This window comes from Cygnus atratus, chromosome 22, assembly GCF_013377495.2.
Source record: "Cygnus atratus isolate AKBS03 ecotype Queensland, Australia chromosome 22, CAtr_DNAZoo_HiC_assembly, whole genome shotgun sequence".
NCBI lineage: Eukaryota > Metazoa > Chordata > Aves > Anseriformes > Anatidae > Cygnus > Cygnus atratus.
In genome coordinates, this window is record NC_066383.1 from 1,662,652 (window position 1) to 1,681,396 (window position 18,745).

The window sequence follows — 18,745 nt, forward strand, 5'->3', positions numbered from 1 at the left end:
AAAATCCCCTTACGGACTGTACAGAGAGCTGATATTATATAGTTACAGCCCTCTATTTATAAATTGGTATAAAATAAAATTGTTCCAACAAATGTGCTTTACACATTTGCACCTATAACTTTATTTAAAATAAAAAAAAGAAAAACACAACTACAACCATGTGATTTATTTCACTGGATCAGAAACTGATGAGGGGCACATGTACAGACACATCTGTGTTGGTCTTCTGTTGATCAGTCTTCCTACAAAATAGGAATGCGAGATGAAAACCTCTTTTCTCTTTTGGCTGAATGGGAAGTTCTTGAGGAAATTTGTCTCAGCAGTCATTTGCTTTTCCTGCTCTGCTTGTTTCAAAGTAATACTTGAAGCTATTCAAAGTAAAAGTGACTTTTAAGAGATCTCAAATATTCATAGATCAAAAGAGATAAAACCTTCAACTGCTTTGTCAACAATTCCTCCAAAGGATGGACATCAAAAACGAAGCAAGGCTTACTAAAGACACTTCAGAGAGATTAATCTCCATGTCGAAAACATGGCCATTTCATCTCCCCCTTCTACATTTAGGGGGAAAAAAAAAGAAAAAAAAACTTTAAAAGCTTCTAATAAGACGGGCTAGATAATTAGATTATTTATTTATTTATTTATTTTAAAAGAAGCAATTTGAGAATTTGAAGTTTCGAACGATAAGGGTTGTTTTCAGAACATCGCAAAAGACAGAAGTTCAAATCCAACCTTCAGGTTCTGCCAAAGCAAATTAGCATACTCTGAAATACACTTTGCAGAGTCTGACAAAGAAATACCTTGACTGAAATCAGCGAGACACCTCAGCCACATCTTATTAAAATACACACCTAGGATAAATACTTTGAAAAACGTAACAGCGGTAACTGAAAGACAGCGCCATGCACCAGAGGGGGTCGGGGCTGCGGTGCCACGTCTCAGCGGCGACCTGGGACACAGCTGGTCGGCAGCGCCAACAGCTCCGGCAGGAACCTCTGCTGCCCTGCTAAGTTTGGGTTTGCAATAAAATACCAGGTAGCTGATCTGATGAAGCTCTAATACGTTTCCTCCGCTGACTCCTGCGTTATGAGTGACACCTTAAATGGGCAGCTCCATTTGTCTGAAGACAGCCAGCGCCTTGGCAGATCCACCTCCTCCTGGGCGCACACCGCAAGCCACGGCATTTTAGGCACTCGCGACTCTGGACCTGGGTGCTTTACTGACCGGGCTGCTGAAGTCCACAGAAAGCACGGTGTGGGTGCAGTTCTGGAGGGGGTTAGCAGTGTCCTAGCACCGTTTACATCACAAAGAAGTGAAACAATCGTTCACCAGAATTCCCACAGGTCCCAGCAGCTGGTTACACTTCACTTCCTATGCTCGCCTTAAACGGGAGAGCCGTGAACACCAGGCACCTCAGGAAGTCTCCCTCCCACTTGGCGTCGAGTTTTTCACCTCCACTAAATTCCAAGACCCTGTAAAGAGCATCTTCTATCCTACTACACACAGGAAAAAGAAGGACTAGCAGACCCATTTCCTAATAGTGTCCTCCAGGCAGTAAACCCCTAGGTTTATACACTATTTATTTTACTATTGCACCAGGTTTTTAATCACATAACGTTCAATGTGCAAGATCACACACAAATAAAAACTGACTGACATATTTCAAAACACGAACTGTCCTTCTGAATACAATCAGAGAAATGCCATTTGGCAAACCTAGGACAGCACAAAGCTGTGGTGGGGGAGAAGACAAACAAGCGGTGTTTGATGTCTCCCGCAGAAGGCGTGCAGTTGTGTTCACGTTTTAAGCTTACCGAAGTGTGTGAGCCCTCACTGGAACTCTTCTGTGAGGACATTTTATACAGTGAAGAAAGCCTCTTAACATCTTTATCTGCGTGGAGCTCTGTATTACATCTGCCAGATGCTTTAACAACATTTGAGAGGGTTTCTTAACACGTTTTACTGTAAAGAGCTCAATCTTTCACTTAAGAAACACTGAAATTGAACGACAGGGCCCAAGACTGAGAAAACCACGCCGAACAAGTGCTTCACACAAGTAACGGATTCTCTAGTTTATCCCCCAGATAAAAGGGTAAAAAGGCTTTAAACCAAAACCAAACCAACCACCCCCCACCCCCTAAAGCCCCAGGCTCCAGAACAACAAAACACAGACCCTGTTAAGGGGTGCCTGTTAAGTCCTGCAGCTGAGAAAATAGCAAAATGCCTACAAACGGGTTTGTAAGGCGAGGCAGTGGGCTAATGCAAGAACCTGCTGGAGCCCCTTCAGCCCCCGTCAGGAGCCGCGCTGCCTCCGTGCCCCTGCATCGCTCTCGTTTTCCCTGTGCGCTACCCGCACGGACAGCGTGCGGCCCTAGGGACAGGAGGGAAGTTACACCCACGTGCTCACAGTTTGGCATATTTTCTTGCTATACTTCAGTAAAGCAATAGCCTCTCTCAGTGCTGAAGTTCCATTGTCAACCCGTAGATGAAAGTGTTTACAGTGGGGCTAATCAATTCTCTTTTGAGTTGTCTCCTTCAATGTCAGGAAAAATCTGCTTCTACTGTTTGCGTTAGTATCTTTAAAATACCACATCACCCATCATTGCATCATCCTACCTTGCATTACCCTTTAGTCCCCACATACTTAACAACTTTTCCATTGAAAATCATTTTAAGAAACAATTTTGTAAATGAAAAATCCGTGCAGATTTTTCAGTTTTGAACTTTTAATCTTCACAAAGCTTCATATAAGTAGAAAATATTTGGAAAGAGTTGAAATAGGGGAAATTGGTGGAAGCTAGAAGCTATTTGCTTCAAATTTACCTACCAGCTATACATTTAAGCGTCAAACATAGCAATTTAAACAAGTTTATAACACATTTATTAGTTAAAACTGTTAATATCATTACCTTAGAGGCTGAAGGGAAAAAAAAAAAAAAGACAAAACAAGGTCTAGCATTGCTTTCTATCAATGTGAACAATCACAAGGTGACTGATTACTCAAAGTGACATGGGACAGACAGGAAAAAATTCTGACAGTTTTAATGGAAATATATATCCATATTTCTATCAGGCTGTTCCCAATGAGAACAGGGAAGACAAAAGTAGAACCAGAATAGAAGAAAATTTCTCAAACTGTTTGTATACATTTCCCATGGAAATTTCAAGCCCTTTCTTCATCTCTCTCTGGTATAAATCCATGCTTGAGCATTTGTTTCATTTGTCCTCATGTTTTTAAGAAATGCAGCTATGCATATGCTTAAGGGACTACACTTAAAGCAGTTGTTGAAAAAGCAGTAATAAAACAAATGAACAAAAGAGTAGTCTCATTGCGACTCCTGTACAGGTCCAGCTGGAAGAGAAATCTGACAGCAGCTTCTGTGGTACCAGGAGTCATCCTGCAAGCATCCAAAGAAAAGCTTTTCCATTTCAGCATCTTCTTCCAGTGCTGAAAGCTGCAATGTATTCTTCCAGAAACTCCACTGGCCACAGATACTTTTGCCTAGGTTTTAAGATACCCTTGTTTCATGTCATTTTTCCCCTCTTCCATCCTAGAACAGATTTTCAGCAAAAACCAGCACCTCTGACATCATCCCCCCTCCCCCATTACTGTTTCTAAATTTTATTTTTTTTTTCTGGGGAGAACTAGGATGACTTTGAAAGAGGTAACACCAGACTTTATACTACCGAGCAATTTAGCCTGGCATACATTTCCATCTCATAGGAAGGTGAGAAACCTAACGCCTCGAAGGCTGCAGGTAAAAGTTGAGCGATTTGCAAGTGTTAGCCATTCCTGAGACCCTCAGCCCTTGAAGTACTGAAATCTATTTACAACACAAAAAGAAGAAAAAACAAACAGTCACAAACAGATGGGACAAACAGAAGAAAAATAAACTGTAAATTGATTTGGCCAGGATACTGTTGGAAGATGTCTACAAATACTTAATAGAGTTAGACGTAAAATAAATAAATAAATAACCATTTCCCTGTAAGTTCAGACACTGAGGTGGTAAATAGCACCGTATGTCAGACCATATGTCAGTCAGCAAACAACCCTACCAAATCATCATTCAAAAAGCGTTCTCTAAAGCTACACGTTCTCCCTATTCCCCTCACACGCAGGGAGTAGCTTGCTCTAAGCCGTGCTGAAAGCACAACGGCCCTTTCAAAGAGGCGAGCGAGCCCACAGCGCGCAGGTTCAGCTGCTAGAAGGCACCCAGGTATTCTGAAAAAAAAAAAATGTGCTGTTACACATCAGACTAGTTACTGAACCCACACACTACCCCCACTTTAAAAAACAAAGATGTTTTTGCCACTATCTTAAGTGACAAGAACCTCACGGAGCTCTTCTGCGTTACTGGAAGACCGATCAATTTCCGTTATCGATTGGCACACTCGCTGACCTCACGCCTTCCGAATCAACTCCAAAAATCCATGCATCTCTTTTATGTGTTTTACAAGATCTTCTGTGAAGTGTTGGAAGCGTTAGCCTTTGAAAACTAGATAGATTTGTTAGATTTGAAATATGCAGCACTTGGGAAGAACAAGTGGCCCATGATGATATTTTGGAATGTTAAATGTAATTTCAAGATCTTTGTCTCTTTCACACACAGTCAAGCCTCTCACACATTATCATTGTCTAGCAAAATTCAAGCAAGAATTAGAAGATTTAAGAGCTAATGCTTTGCTTACTTCATCTACGCATGACTGGGCATTAAGGTGTCGAATACTTCTACCTTCACTTGTAAAAGTCCTGGGTAGGTGAAGCATTAGTAACGCTCGCTATGTTAATCAGAAATGAGATTTTATTGTAAGGAAATACCCCAGTCTCTCCACTCTCAAAGAAGTTTGCTATGAGGCAGCATCAAGAACTCATTCCAGGAAGGACAAAAATACCCCACCTTTGTCAGAGGTATGCAGGACACGCATGCGCATACGCTAAATGTCTGGAATTAATTTCTGGGCCCCAAAAACAAAAACAACAACAAAAATCACAACAACAACCAACAAAAACACTCTTATTACTATCTTACTGAAGCTACTGAATTTGGAGAAATGGCTATAAAAACTTTTGAAAGGTGTTCAAGTTCATACCCCCAAAAGTTATTTCAAACCAGGAGCATTTTTGTAGCGTATTCTTCAGAAAGGCATCAGATGTAGGCTCTTTTGAAAGCTTAACCCACCAAATTTCACTTATCAGTCATCAGATACAGATGGTCCAGAATAACGTGGTTCTTCAATTACCAATAACTTTCCTTTTTGCCACAGTGCCTAAGAAACTACAACACACAAGTTATTTTCTGACTCATTTGCTGATGCCCAATTTATCAGTCTGTGCACGCTTCAGCAGCTTCCAGAAGTCATTCCCTAGACAGCAGACCTAGAGAAGATTTGGGGTTACACATTTTATAGATTATGGGACTCCAGTTTCCTAACTTGGAGGTTTTCTGCCCTCCATCAAAACAAGATTTGCTGCTCTCATGTATCAGAAAACAGAACAGAAGAACAGAACTCCTGAGCCCAGCATAGGAAAACACGTTATTTGCATTTTTTTCCCTAATAAAAATCTCGATGTAACATAACACAAGACTACACAGTTCAGAACTCTGAAAACATAACAGCTTTCCCAAATGGACATTTTATTTTGCATTTTCTACTCCAAACAAATCACAGGATCCATATTTACCCTTGAGTCAGCTGAAATCATCACCTTTTCTATTCTCTAGAAATGCAATGTAAATCATTTCACAGATTCCTCCTCAGAAGGCTTGTACCAAATAATTAGGAACTCCTGAACCACAGCGGGGAATGCTGAGAAGCCCTTCACCAAACAAAGCTGAAAGCATCACGCTGTCAGCAAGCTCCTCCGAGATGACAAGGTCACCAGGTTAAGCATAACAGGGCTTTCTGGCATTACTTAGAGGATTCTGCTGACCTAGCTTAAGAATTCTTCAAGCCTGTTTAATGGGTTGTCAACGTTTTGCTTTGCTACACAGGTCCACGTTCATTCCTCATGCAAATTGGCGCAACCTCCAGCAGAAATTATGATGCTTTATGTCAAATCTGGAGTTCATTATAAAAACATCAGTCAGGGGCTACTTGGTATTTTGAAGCATCCCAGTATATGCAAAACTATCCCGAGTTTAGAAAAGATTATTAATCATTCTGACCTTGGGTCTAATACGTCAGAATCTAACAGACAGGAATCCTGCGTCACATTTAGGCATTTCTCACGGCAGCTAGCATTCTGAGACCTTGGTCTTCAGTAGCAACAAGCCCACCCAGTTACGTAGGCTACAGGTTTTCAAACAGGGGTGTATTCTTTAAATCTGTTTTAGAACGCAAATTAACAATTACCTACGAAAAAAAAAACCTTGAAAATTGAGTATCTTATTAATTCCTCTTCTCCTTGTGTTAAACCTGATAAAGAACTAGGAAGATTAGACAAGGGAGACTGAGTCACGCTTTCTCCCTGTAATATGTCATACACCCCACAGATTCCAGGGCCATATATCCTTTTATTTGCCACTCCTGTAACAAAAAAGTTATGACCTGGGTTTTCTGAGGTGCAGTTTTACATACCTGTTCTCATCCCTGCTCTCAGCAGCGCACATGTATGCAGGCACACACCTTTAACACTTCGTGCCTATGGGAATATTCAGAAGGGAAATTCCAACATGCATATGCATAAGCGCTAGCACTCAGAAGGAAATCCAAAAGTACACAAAGAATGTAGAACTGCATTTCTTTACGCATATTCAAATTTTTTGAAATTGTAACACTTCAATAAGAGAAGCAACACAGCCTCAAGAAAGAGGCGAAGCACCCAGTGCCAGGAATTTCTGAGCAACTGTCCCAGTACTCGCTGACAATATGGCCCCTAGAGAATCCTCTCCCATCTCCACGTTAAGGAGTTCCTTGTCCAGAAGGGTAGGGAGCATTTTTAATTCTCTCAAAGGACTATTATGAAGATTAATTAAGGTCTGAGCAGCGCTTTGAAGATCAAAACTGCTATGCTGTTATTTATTATTAAGGAACAACAAAGTGCATTTTTGTTGTCTATAATTCAACTTCATAGAGCAAACAGTGAAAGAACACATGTGCTCAAGTGCATAAATGAATTCTCCCTGCCCCAACAAGCTGTGATTTGCATAACTGCATTTTTAGTCACCAAAACCCCATCAGTAAATCTATACTCATCCCTTTGAAATATTTTAAAGGCCTTAAGGAATATAACCAATATAGTTTCTCTTCTGATTCTTTTCCAGGATAAGCTTTTCCTATCAGATATTTCTGCCTCAATTCAGCAACGCCTTTTATCCCATATGCAGCCCTACTCGCGTCAACATTAGACATATTCTGAAGTGCTTTGCTAAATCAGAAATTCAATACCTATTTTGGATGTTTCCACTCAAAACTTTTTAACTCTTAACTTGAACTGTCAAAGCCTGTTCAGAATAACGTGCCCTTAGTTTTTAGATTATACACAATTTATGTTACACGAAGCAGGAATGCCTAGCGTAAAGCTTCGGAAGAGAGCAGGCAGGGTGTCAGCATAGGGAGGAGATAAAAATAAATAAATCACAATTATTTTGGAGTTCTGCTTTCTTCATAGACTTTTTCCCATCAGGACATGACTGACCTCTACAGCAAAATACTTTTCAAAAATGCTCACAGCTGCAATCTAAGTAGACTTTGTGTTACCAAATGTGTACTGCTACTTTTCACTTGCTTCGGATACATGCATACACACAGTAAACCATTTATTACAAATGTTACCAGGTTTTAATTACATTTATATTCTTAGATGCTGTACTTTGACAGCATCTCCATAAAAACATGAAAGCTGAGTAGAAATAACACAAACTTAAAAAAAACAGAACACCTATCCTCAAGCCTTGCCACCACAACCACGTCTTCCTGGTTCCAACACCAACAGCCAGAGATCAAGCTCCCCAGCACCTCCGCGGTGGGATGTAACAGTGCAAAAAAGGAAAGCAAGAACACCAGCTCTTGGACCTGGAGGGTAGGGAGCACTGACAACTGATGTAACCTGCGCTGCTACTAACAAACACCCTGCAATTAAAGAAATTGCTAACAAAGGGTCAGGTATCTGCGAGACGCAGAGCATCTCACTGGTGTGTCAGCCAACATCACCTCTTCACAGGAAATACTTAAATTTTATTGGATTACCTTTTGGCTCTATTCCCATTAGCTTAGTTTGCACCCACAAGATTCTTAAAATCTGAGGCACTTTCATATTAAAAACACAGATCCCAGATTGCGAACTTCTGTACTTTTTAGACTGCTCTCAGGAGAAAGTTGTGTTATATTTAGCAGCCATATGGCAACCCTCCTCCACACACATGTTTTGTACCGATAAGAACTGACAAATTAAGTTTTCTAAAACACTGATCTCTATGTTTTCATTTCCTTTTTTAATCTTAGAAGTTAACTGTGGTTTAATTTTTACAAATGGCATTTGACAAACAGGAAACGCAAGGGGTACCTATGCTGAATGATGCAAGCCTGAAAAGTTTTGTAATCTAGGTGAAAATGTTCAGAAAGCAGCTAAGCACTATTCTAGGAAGCCGAGTTCTCCCCAAATTAATACAATATATCTACATAACTAAGTAGCCAAGGATCTATTGGCTTCATTATGCAACTTGCAATTGCTCTGTGTATGGCTGACTTGAAAATATTAGCTAAAGAACACGCCCCATAGTGAAATGCTTTTTAAAAATGAGAGGTTACTTGAGCATTTCAAGCTGCTGTACATCAACAGGGGAAGAATCAGAAGGTACAGTGACAACAACTATAACGCCGTGAAGAACTTCAAAGATAAAAGGACAAGGACCGTAGTTTTCCCATGCCCCTGGGAGGCAGGCTTTCCATACTGCCTGGCAGACAGGAGCAGGAATTTCCCTGTAGCACAGCTAATCTTACAGAAACCGCAGGCAAAGGCTCGGAGGAGGACAAGTTACCCTGAGATCCCCTGCCACGTGGGACAGGGGAGAAGGCAGGGTGAACATACAACACAAGAATCGACAAAAACTTCAATGCAACCATGCACACACACCTTCAAAGAAAAACACACACCTACACAAGACAAACTACAAAAAGAGAAGGAAAAAGTAAAAAGAAAAGAATTTAACACTCCAGAAAAACAAGCAGGCTGCGTTCCTCTCTAGCAGCGAGCAGAATCAATGCCTGAAATGCTCATCTGCCAGCTAAAACATGCCTGCTTGCTAATCCTCTTTTGGGTATTTATATCTTTTCCAATTCTTTCTGTGCTCTTCCGGGGAGCAGGAGGCCGGCGAGCACCCTGCGCGATGCTCCGGCAGGCCGGGCTGGCCGCAGCCACCGGGCGAGCCCTCTCCAGCAGCGCCCCAACACAGCCGGGCAGGCCAGCAGGGCTCAGGCCGTGCTGACCTCCCGGCACCTTCCTTACGAGTCACAGGTTGCAGGGCAGAGCTGGCTCCGTTTCCGAGACTGCATGGGGGTAACCCCAGCCCTTCCCTTCTGCCTGAACAGTCCCAGGACAGCACAGCACGAAAGAGAGGCAGACATGAAACCCGACATGCCTAAGCACACTCACGAGCTGCGTGTGCGGACTGAGAAACACAAATGAACAACTGTGTTTTTTTCCAGCTGGTGTGTTATGTTCATTACTCAAAGAAAAATTAATAAACACTCAATACTGTGGTTTCTCTCCCTCTGCATGAAGGTATTTAGGGAAAATATTCTTTCAGTACTGCCCATCCTACCTTCAAGCCTTGTAAAAACCACGGAGGTGAATGACATGGCCCAAATTGCTGCCTGAAGCTCCCTTTATGCTGGACAACCCGCTGGATGCCGCAACCCTCAAGGCGCCAGTCAACTCGTCGTGCAGAGAAGTAGCAATTTCTTCCGAACACTGATTATTCCTTCCTGTCTTCCTTGGGGAGACAGCCATTGCAGAATGAAACGTAATTGTGCAATTAGACCACCACCAGTAAGCAGGGAAACAAATTGCTTCCTAGACCAGATTTATTTGCACAGAACACACACACGGGGGGGGGGGGGGGGGGGGGGGGAGAAAAACAACGAAAAACATTTAAAGATGCTATCAATCACCAAGATTTCTTCGAAAAACAACAATAACAACAACAACAAAGGCCCATGGAAACATCTTTTTAAAACTTGCCTCAATAAAAATAAACACAAACAAAGTGATAGAATTACCATTCCTGCATACCTAATTATCAAACCAGAGCTTGGTGGGAAGAACAAGTAAGGAAGTCTTCCAATTAACTAACTTATTTTTTTCTCCTTTAAATGTGGTCATTAAACCCTGCTGTAGAAAGATGTAGGAGAAAGCAGATCTCTGGTCTTCTGGCAGTTTTTCCCATTCTTGAACAATTCCTCCTTCAGATGCACAGCCACAAAGGTTCAAAGGTCCTCCCAGCCTTTGTTCTCAGTTCCAGCGTAGTTACAAACAAACTTTTGTTCCTGTTTCTTCAATGAAATAAGCTGCAGCAGTACCAGTGGCTGAACTTCACATCTGAGGCTTGCCTTATGCATCATGCAACTGAAGGACTATGGAATCTCATTTACACTTCAGAATAGAATAAATTATCAGAACTTTTTGTGAAATAAAACTATTGATTCAGTAAACTATTGAATCAACCTCCAGCAAACATTTTACACTTCTGCATAGATATACAAGTGAGGAAGGATCAATGCACTTTGGTTTACTTACTGTATCCAAGATTTTTTTTGTTTTATATGAACTCTTTTGTGAATTTTGTAAGATTCTACACATTTTAGTGCAAAAGTGATGCCTGTCAGCAACTTTAAAATAACACACACATGTATGCATACACATTGAAAACAAACAATAACACCCCAACCCTGAAATTTTCACAGCTTGTATCACAGCCAGAGAGCAAGGGGTGAGATGAAAACCGTAAGGACAAGTACTGGAAGTAGCTACTGAAGTACAGATTGATGGTTCCTAGCAGGTGGGAGTTGACTCTCTAGAGATGGTCCTTGTAAAACTCTAAACACAAAAGGTATCAAAGCCTTTTGTTTTCTTTCTTTTTTTTAAATAAATCATGCCTTCAGACTTGAGCACATGGGTTGGCCACTATCAAATCTAATGAAGACATTCATGAATCATAACAAGGACTAAAAAGAGTAAACCCCAGCAAACATTCAAAGGCTCTCGCAATAAGAAAAATGAAGCTCCAAGAGGAGCAGTTCTCCAGCTACATCCTTCCACAACAACATACATAATATGAGATGGATTCAGCGATCCCTATGGCTCCCCTCCAACTCGGGATATCCTGTGCTAGCCTTGTGTACAACCCCAGTGAAGTCAGCACGAATATGCCCAAATTGTAACACTGGAACGCCCTGATCAGTCACAAACCCAGTTACGCAGGAACAGATTTTGCCAATATAGAAAGTTCTACTTGGTCACGTCACAGCTGATTAATCCACTGATTACAACGGAAGTGTACAGCAGAGTTCTCCACTAGCCTTACCTGGCCTTATGTCTTCAGTATAAAACTCATGCCTTCTAAAAATCTCTCATTCACGTTATCTAGAAAGAGCTGTATCCTTCATATGTTACAGACAATTAAAGGTTTGAAGGAAACTAAAAACGTATGTGGAATCAAACACTTCCAAAAGCAACCCAGTGCCAAGTTCTGAAAAATAAGCTTCTGCATCTTATATCCTCGTAAACGTTGACCTAAACCAGCTGAAGTCTCTTTCCTGCAAGCTATTATCTTCATAATTACACATTTTTTTCCAAGTTTCCTAGAAATCTACCTTCCAAACCCCTTCTGTTCCTTCTTTTCCTACTTGCACAGGATTTTTTGTTTTTTTCCTCTTCCCTTGAGTCAGGGTCAACCTACAACGTGATTACTTTCTCCAGCTGCAAGGAAATCAAGCCAGATCCCCTAGCTCTCCAAATCCTGCTGCCACTTCTGTTTTCACAATGGCATGAAAAGACACCAACCTGCTTTCAAAACACCAAGGACAGTATCATTTATTTTCACCCTGTGCACTCACCTTGAGCATTGTGAGTATTGAGACTGGAAAGTTCATCTACCAATTGCCAGGAAACATTGTTACTAAAAAATAAACAAAAAACCCAAAGCTTTAACATCTTAATAGACACTTGTTTAGCAGGTGATAAATATATCTCAGATAATGAGATACACAGAAGATTAAAGATGGTTTTCTGTAAGAAGCAAGAATTTTCAAATCACTTCTAAGAACCTAACACCTTCCTGTCAAAGTTATTTTTAGCAAAACTGATTATCTCAATCTGCCAGTAAGTGATGACAAAGCTTTTAGAATACCATCTTTCATCCCTGTATCTTAAAAGCAAGCTGCCCAGAGCAATTCAATCATTGTCACCCTTCTCTACAACCTGGTTCTGGGGCCGTAGGACCGCCACCGTGCCTGCATACTGCTGAACTACCCACTGCCACGAGCCCGACCCACTGCACGGGATGTCACCCGAACATGCTTTTGCTGTAAGAATTTTCATTTGCTTTGTGCCTTTACGCTTGCTGTAAGGCATGGTTCCGGTACAGGACCGAATCAAAACTAACTGAGGACTGACAGCTTGTTGATCTAGCATAAAGCCTGCTTACAAAGTAAACAAACACCCACAAGATAAATTGGCACCATCGCAGTGAGTTTATCCAAGCACCGTGCTTGGTATCCTGTGACCACAACAGATCCACCATCAGGAGGTACAAGGCTAGAGCCCAGGCTGCGGCTGACCGAGTGTCCCTCCATCCAGTGACAACCTCAGGCGCATTTAAGCACTTAATCTGAACCCTGAAACCCACGGTAAGGCAGGCTCCAAACTCCTCGTCATCCTGATTTAATGAATTAATGGTGGAAAAGGAAGAAACCCCGATTCCTTTGATTCTTAGAGTTATAATGCATACACTAAATCAATGCTTTCCATCCACAAATGTGAAAGGCTGACCTGTGGAAAGGCAAGGGAAGAGAAAGGAGGGGCAGCAATCACAGCTTCTAGAGAGGACCTGATGCCACCAAAGCAGCAGCGGGGCACAGAAGGGGAGGAGGCAGTGAGCTCCACCTAAAGAAACCACTAAACCCGCAGCTCTGATGTCTGAACTTCTTACCATATTATAGTACGGACTCAGAAGAATGGCCCTCCCACTTAGATCAATTCATTTTTCTATTCTTCATCAGAGAGAACAATTATGACGACAGGAGGATGAATGAATCATTGATCAGTAGCGTATGCTGGACTATTGCTTCAGCTAGTGACTTCACCTGCATCAAGAGGACTTGCTCAAAATGCTGCAGTTAAGCTATGGAAAACAAAAATAAATAAATAAATAAATAAAACAAAACACAGGTTCCTAAAACAATGGTTTTTACAAGTGGGGATTATGGGTGGAAAAGGAGCTGCAGAGCCTGATTTTCATCTAGCATCCATAGGTGACACTACAAACTCCAGCCTTACACGTGTCAGGATACAGCAACACAACAGCCAGTGAATGCAATAATCATCACCTGAAAAACAAATCTAACCATATTCAAATTGTCAGAATGATGGTAGTTAATATTGAATTTAATCAGAAAGCAAGACAACATAAGGAAGCACATATATGGCACGTTTACCGAACTGATTACAGTAAACCTGGTAGCATTGGTTTATCAGCTTAAACAATCAGCACCTAATTAACTGTGCATTTAACAACTAGGTAATAAAGTTTCTTCTCAGGGAAAATCAGATTGCAAAAGTCAACATCAGCTTAGACACGATTAACTTCCTGTCCACTGCTGGGAAAGCAAATCCAATTTACTAAATACTTCAAAGGGCAGTTTTTAATTATTTTGCCCACTTCCAAATAACGTAACACTGCACACACACAAATACAGTAAGCTGGCCTAGCTGGGTATTTGTAGAGACTCTAGGAACAGAGAACACCAAATAAGCAAAGCACGCTACGAAGTCTTTGCGTGTTTAGGAACAGCCCCAGCCCAGTAGCTCCTAGGGCAGAAGCCCCAGCAGAGATGCCGGCAGGAATCCTTACAGGAGGGAAACCCTGTGCGGCTGCAGCCTGGATAATCTGCAGCAAGATATTAACTTAGAACATTTCTTTCAGACTTCCCATTACTCTGTATTTCTAAAACAACTTCTAGGAAATAAATACACATTCTGAGTAGGATTTACCTAGTTTACCTGGCTTCAAGCAGCACATGGACACATAGGAACATATGCACACGGAGTACCATACCGGCTATATATCTCCATAGTTTTACTCAGGAGAAATGGAGGCAATGCAGAAAAACTGTTCAGAGAAGCCCAGCAAGTCACCAATAAAAGCAGAAGTAGGATTCAAATGACCACTGCATAGCTGTATCAACGGAGAACGACAGCTTCTCTGCCGTCCTACCCTTTTTACCCAACACAACAATTAAAAATTGAAAATTCCTTTAAGTTTTCCAATTTTAATTGTTCAACACCAAAGATGGTGATATATTTTCAGCTATAATACAGGTTAAAAAACAAACACAAAACCCACAAACACAAAACTAATGTTCAAAAGAAACACTTTCAGCCCGACAGGCTCACAATTATTGAATGGCTGCTGACCTGCAGCTGGACCATTATATCCGCAAGTTATGGGATTCTCCAAATTCTGGTTGGCTGGAAGACCTAATTTACATGACAATAACTATAAATAAAACAGCCTCTCTTTAGTGTCCCTGGTATGCACATCCCTTCTCTCACTTTGGCTAAGAGTGCACAGCCAACCACTTCAAAAGATTAGCATTACAATAGAAATCACTATGAAAATCAACATGCCCAGACTGGCCAGACTTGTGGACCTGCTTCACACCAGATACCAAACTGACTTATTTTTTCCAGTGAAAATTGTTGTGGATTTTAAAAGTTGATAAACACTTTAATTCATTAACTTCACATTACGGTATTAGACCTCTCCAGGGCAGCTACCATAGCCGAACAGCGAAGCTGAACAGCATTCCTTCTTGTAGGCATGGTCACTTAAGGCGCTTGCCTTTCAGTTCAAATTCTTGCCTACATCTGGTGGAGGAGAATGAGTGTACCAGGAACCCTCTCAGCTCGGATGCGCATAAAATCCCTCCATCAGAAAGCTCACAGCCTCTGCTGGAACAAGCTGCTGCTGCAGGCCACCAAGGGCTGAAATCAGGAATTGGAGCTGCAGCTCAAGAGCACAGCTGCGTAAGGAACCGGCCCCACACACGCTACACCTGACAGAACACACGCAGTCCCAAGAGAGCAATCAGTCCAGGTTTTTGCAAGTAAAATGTACAAATTTACCTACATCTCTTTCTATCTTCTTTTTCTGCCCATACTCTGGAATCACCCAAAATGGTATCGAGGCAACGACTGTGAGACAATAGCTTCTTTCTGCCATGCTCACAGCCACTGGAGTCAGATAGGAACTATGACTTTGATAAGAATATTTTGAGAGGAAGCACAAACGAAAATAATCGCCCAGTTCATGAAGAGGCCAACATCTTCCTCTTATTTGTGGAGAGGAGGAAGCAAAGGACAAGGGAACCCAGTGCAATTTTTCTGCCTTATACAAACTTCTCTAGCCACAATAAAGTAAGAAAAACATCATTTATTTTTGGAAATACGTATATTGGGCTCCTGAAAAACACACTGAATCTTTGTACAAATATATTACTGTGCTTGACCTGTTTGTTTTGAAATGGAAAGAAGTTCACTGGAATCATCCCCATAACGTGGCCTGACACTGCATGGAAAACAATGCCTTCAAATGGCAAAATAACATTTCCTTTACAGAAGTTCACAAAAGAAACGAAAGCCCAGGGGAAAATAGCCATAGTAGCACTGTTCCCCTTTTTACCAGTCGGATTTCCTCCACTCCCCCTGGGATCCTCACTGCCACAATCCCACCCCCTTAAGTTTACTGACATCATTGTATTTCCCCTCACTTGCACTACAGAAAAGTAGAATGTTAAGAACTGGGATACAGACATTTCACAACCCATCAGCAAGTGGCACAAGAACCATTGCAACATTCAGCTACAAACATACAGAAAAATCTAAAAAGTAAAACAATTCCTTAATGGCAGTTCTGCTGACCTGCCTCAGATGCTCTTTGCTTATTCAAAAATTTGATAAATATACTTTAAGTATACAAATCCCATGTTAAGACCACAAGCTGAACTATTGAACAATAATTTGCTTCTGGCAATGAACTACTATTTCTGTACATTATGCACGGTATTAATACTGCATTAATACTTTCAGTTCCGTTGTTTCCCCAAATAATAGGTTTTACAAACCATATTGCCAGACTCTCATCCCATTTTTTTTTCCCTTTCATTGCCTCAATCACTATATGTCCTCAAAGGAATAAGATTTTGATTCTTCCAGATGCCTTTAATATGTTTAAACTTCACGAAATCATCAGACATACAAAGGTACACACTCTGGTATGGTGCTGGCAACCTTCAATACATTTCACGAAAACAGATCAGTCCAACCACAAGAACTATTTGCTTGCTCTTTATCATGAAGAATATATAATGTTTTACTTGCCAGTCAAAATAAATTGCTCAGTCAAGGCTAACCTAATTTTGCAAAACTGAAATGAAGAGACATCTGTGCAGCGGGAAATGAATTGCATGGTATTAAATCAGCATACGTAGGACATTTGTCCCTATTCTGTGGAAAAGGTACCTATCCCCTGCTCAGAACTCACACACTTGACAAAGAGATATTCTTGTAACAGTCTCAAAAGCCTAATCATCCTGCTCCATACCAAAAGAGGAGTGTCTTGTCATTTCTGGATCTCTCTCTTCAAGATTATACCTTTCGTGAAACGAAATAGCATATTTTAAGCTTCTAACTTCTCGCCTTTTCGCCTAATCCCCTGAACTGCATTCTTCCCAGTGACAGTATTGGCCAACACAACAAACTGGACTCCCATCCACAGTGAAGGCTGTCCAAGTCCCTGTCCAAAGTGCTGTTTTCTGCACTATCTCATGTAGAAAGTACAGAAGTGTAACAAAAAATGACTTCTTCCCATCACCTTCTTAGAATTCAAAAGTCACCAATGCAGTCTGGAACAGGAGACTGTGACATGAGATGGATTCTGGGGAGAAAGAGATGGGACCACGGGGACGCATCATTCATGAGAGGAAAACGGTGATCTACATGGGCACGCGCTTGCCAGTTTCAAAGGCTCGTTTACCTTTTTCTCAAACTGACACGACTGTTTGCCCAGAGCCCAAAAGAGAGATTACGGATCTCTCCTTACAAGACCCTACACTGCTGTCCCCGCTCACGTCCCTGTCTCAGGTCAGTGTGAAAGCCAACCAAGACAAAACTCCAGACCAAGCTGCCTCCAACAGCGCGGTGCCCGCGGTTCTCTTCACGGCGCTGTGATGGCATCGTACGGACGTAGTCTACTGAGCACCCTCGTGGGTCTTCGCTGCACCTGAAAGGGTCTAACAAGGCATTAAGCGGCCCCAGTAAATGTCACAGAGGACACCTCGCACAATGGAGAACGAGGCTGGACGGCGGCTGCCCGGCACGGTGCTGTGCTCCCGAAGCCTGGGAGCGCTGTAAGGCACCACGCGGACCCAAACCCCAATTATCCCTCATTTCTCCACAAACGGCCGCCTGGCGATGGCGGGGCTCGCCGCGACACCCCCCCTCCCTCCCCTCAGAGTCGGCGACACGGGACGGCGACACACCGCGGGGGGACCGCGTCGGCTCCCTCGCTAAAACGCAGCGGACGGGAAGAAAAACGATGGCCAAAACCAGCAAAAAAAGACGAAAACCCCCAAAACCACCTCCGCGAGACAGAGCCCCGGGCGCCTTTATTTATTTAATTATTATTTATTCATTTTCTCGCCCTCCCTCGCGGGGGGAACCGGCCGCTAACGGCCGGAGCCGCTGACAAAGCTCCCGCGCGCCCCCTCCCCTCGCCCCCACCCCCACCCCAGCACCGCCTCCGCGACATGCGCGGCGCTATCGCGACACGAGGCGCCCCCCTCCCCTTCCTCAGGGAGTCCCCCCTCCATCACAGAGCCCCCTTCCCCCGCCCCCAATATCACGGAGCCCCCCCGTCACAGAGCCCCCCCCCCCCCCCCCACATCGCAGAACCCCCCCCCACACACACTCACCTCGCTCCGCCGCCGCGGGGGAACCAAGCCCGGGCGCCCTCACCGCCGCCTACCAGCCGCGTCCCGACATGGCCGCTGTCGTCGTCGCAGGTGAGGGGGCGACGCGCCCCAAGCCGCGGGGAACGGCCCCGGGACCGCTCCGTGGACGGGGGGAGCCGCGGCCGGCACACGCCCCCCTAACACACGCTCCGCGGCGCAGAGAAAGGCTCCGGCCGCCAGCGGGGCCCATGCGCGCTGCTGCCGCCTGCCCGGCTCCGCCCCGCCGCGGGGAAAGGGCGGGCGCTGAGTGGGGTGGCGGAGGGTGGGCGCGGGGCGTGAGATGGCGGCTTTTGGGGGGGGGTGGTTGGCTGGTGCGGGGGCTCTGTGTGGTGCTGAGGGCTCTGCAGAGGGGCTGGGGGGTCGTGGGGGATCGCAGCGAGGCTGAGGGTCGTGTGGCTGCTGAGGGTGGGTGCACGAGGGGCTTCTGTGGGGGGAGTGTGGAGGGGGTGGGTGCTTCGTGGGGGCCCCCCCCCAGCCTCCAGTTTGCCCCCTACCCCAGCCTCTGGTTCGG

General features: G+C 43.4%; 1 protein-coding gene across 1 annotated transcript in view; it reads right to left on the reverse strand.

The window, feature by feature from the left end:
• The window catches only part of ARHGAP32 (Rho GTPase activating protein 32), a 259,950-nt gene extending 241,584 nt beyond the window's left edge, over window positions 1–18,366 (reverse strand). The window contains exon 1 of the mRNA XM_035555641.2: window positions 18,196–18,366. The gene's annotated coding sequence lies outside the window, so the exon portion shown is untranslated. The remainder of the gene's footprint in view (window positions 1–18,195) is intronic.
• Window positions 18,367–18,745: the final 379 nt, after the last annotated feature.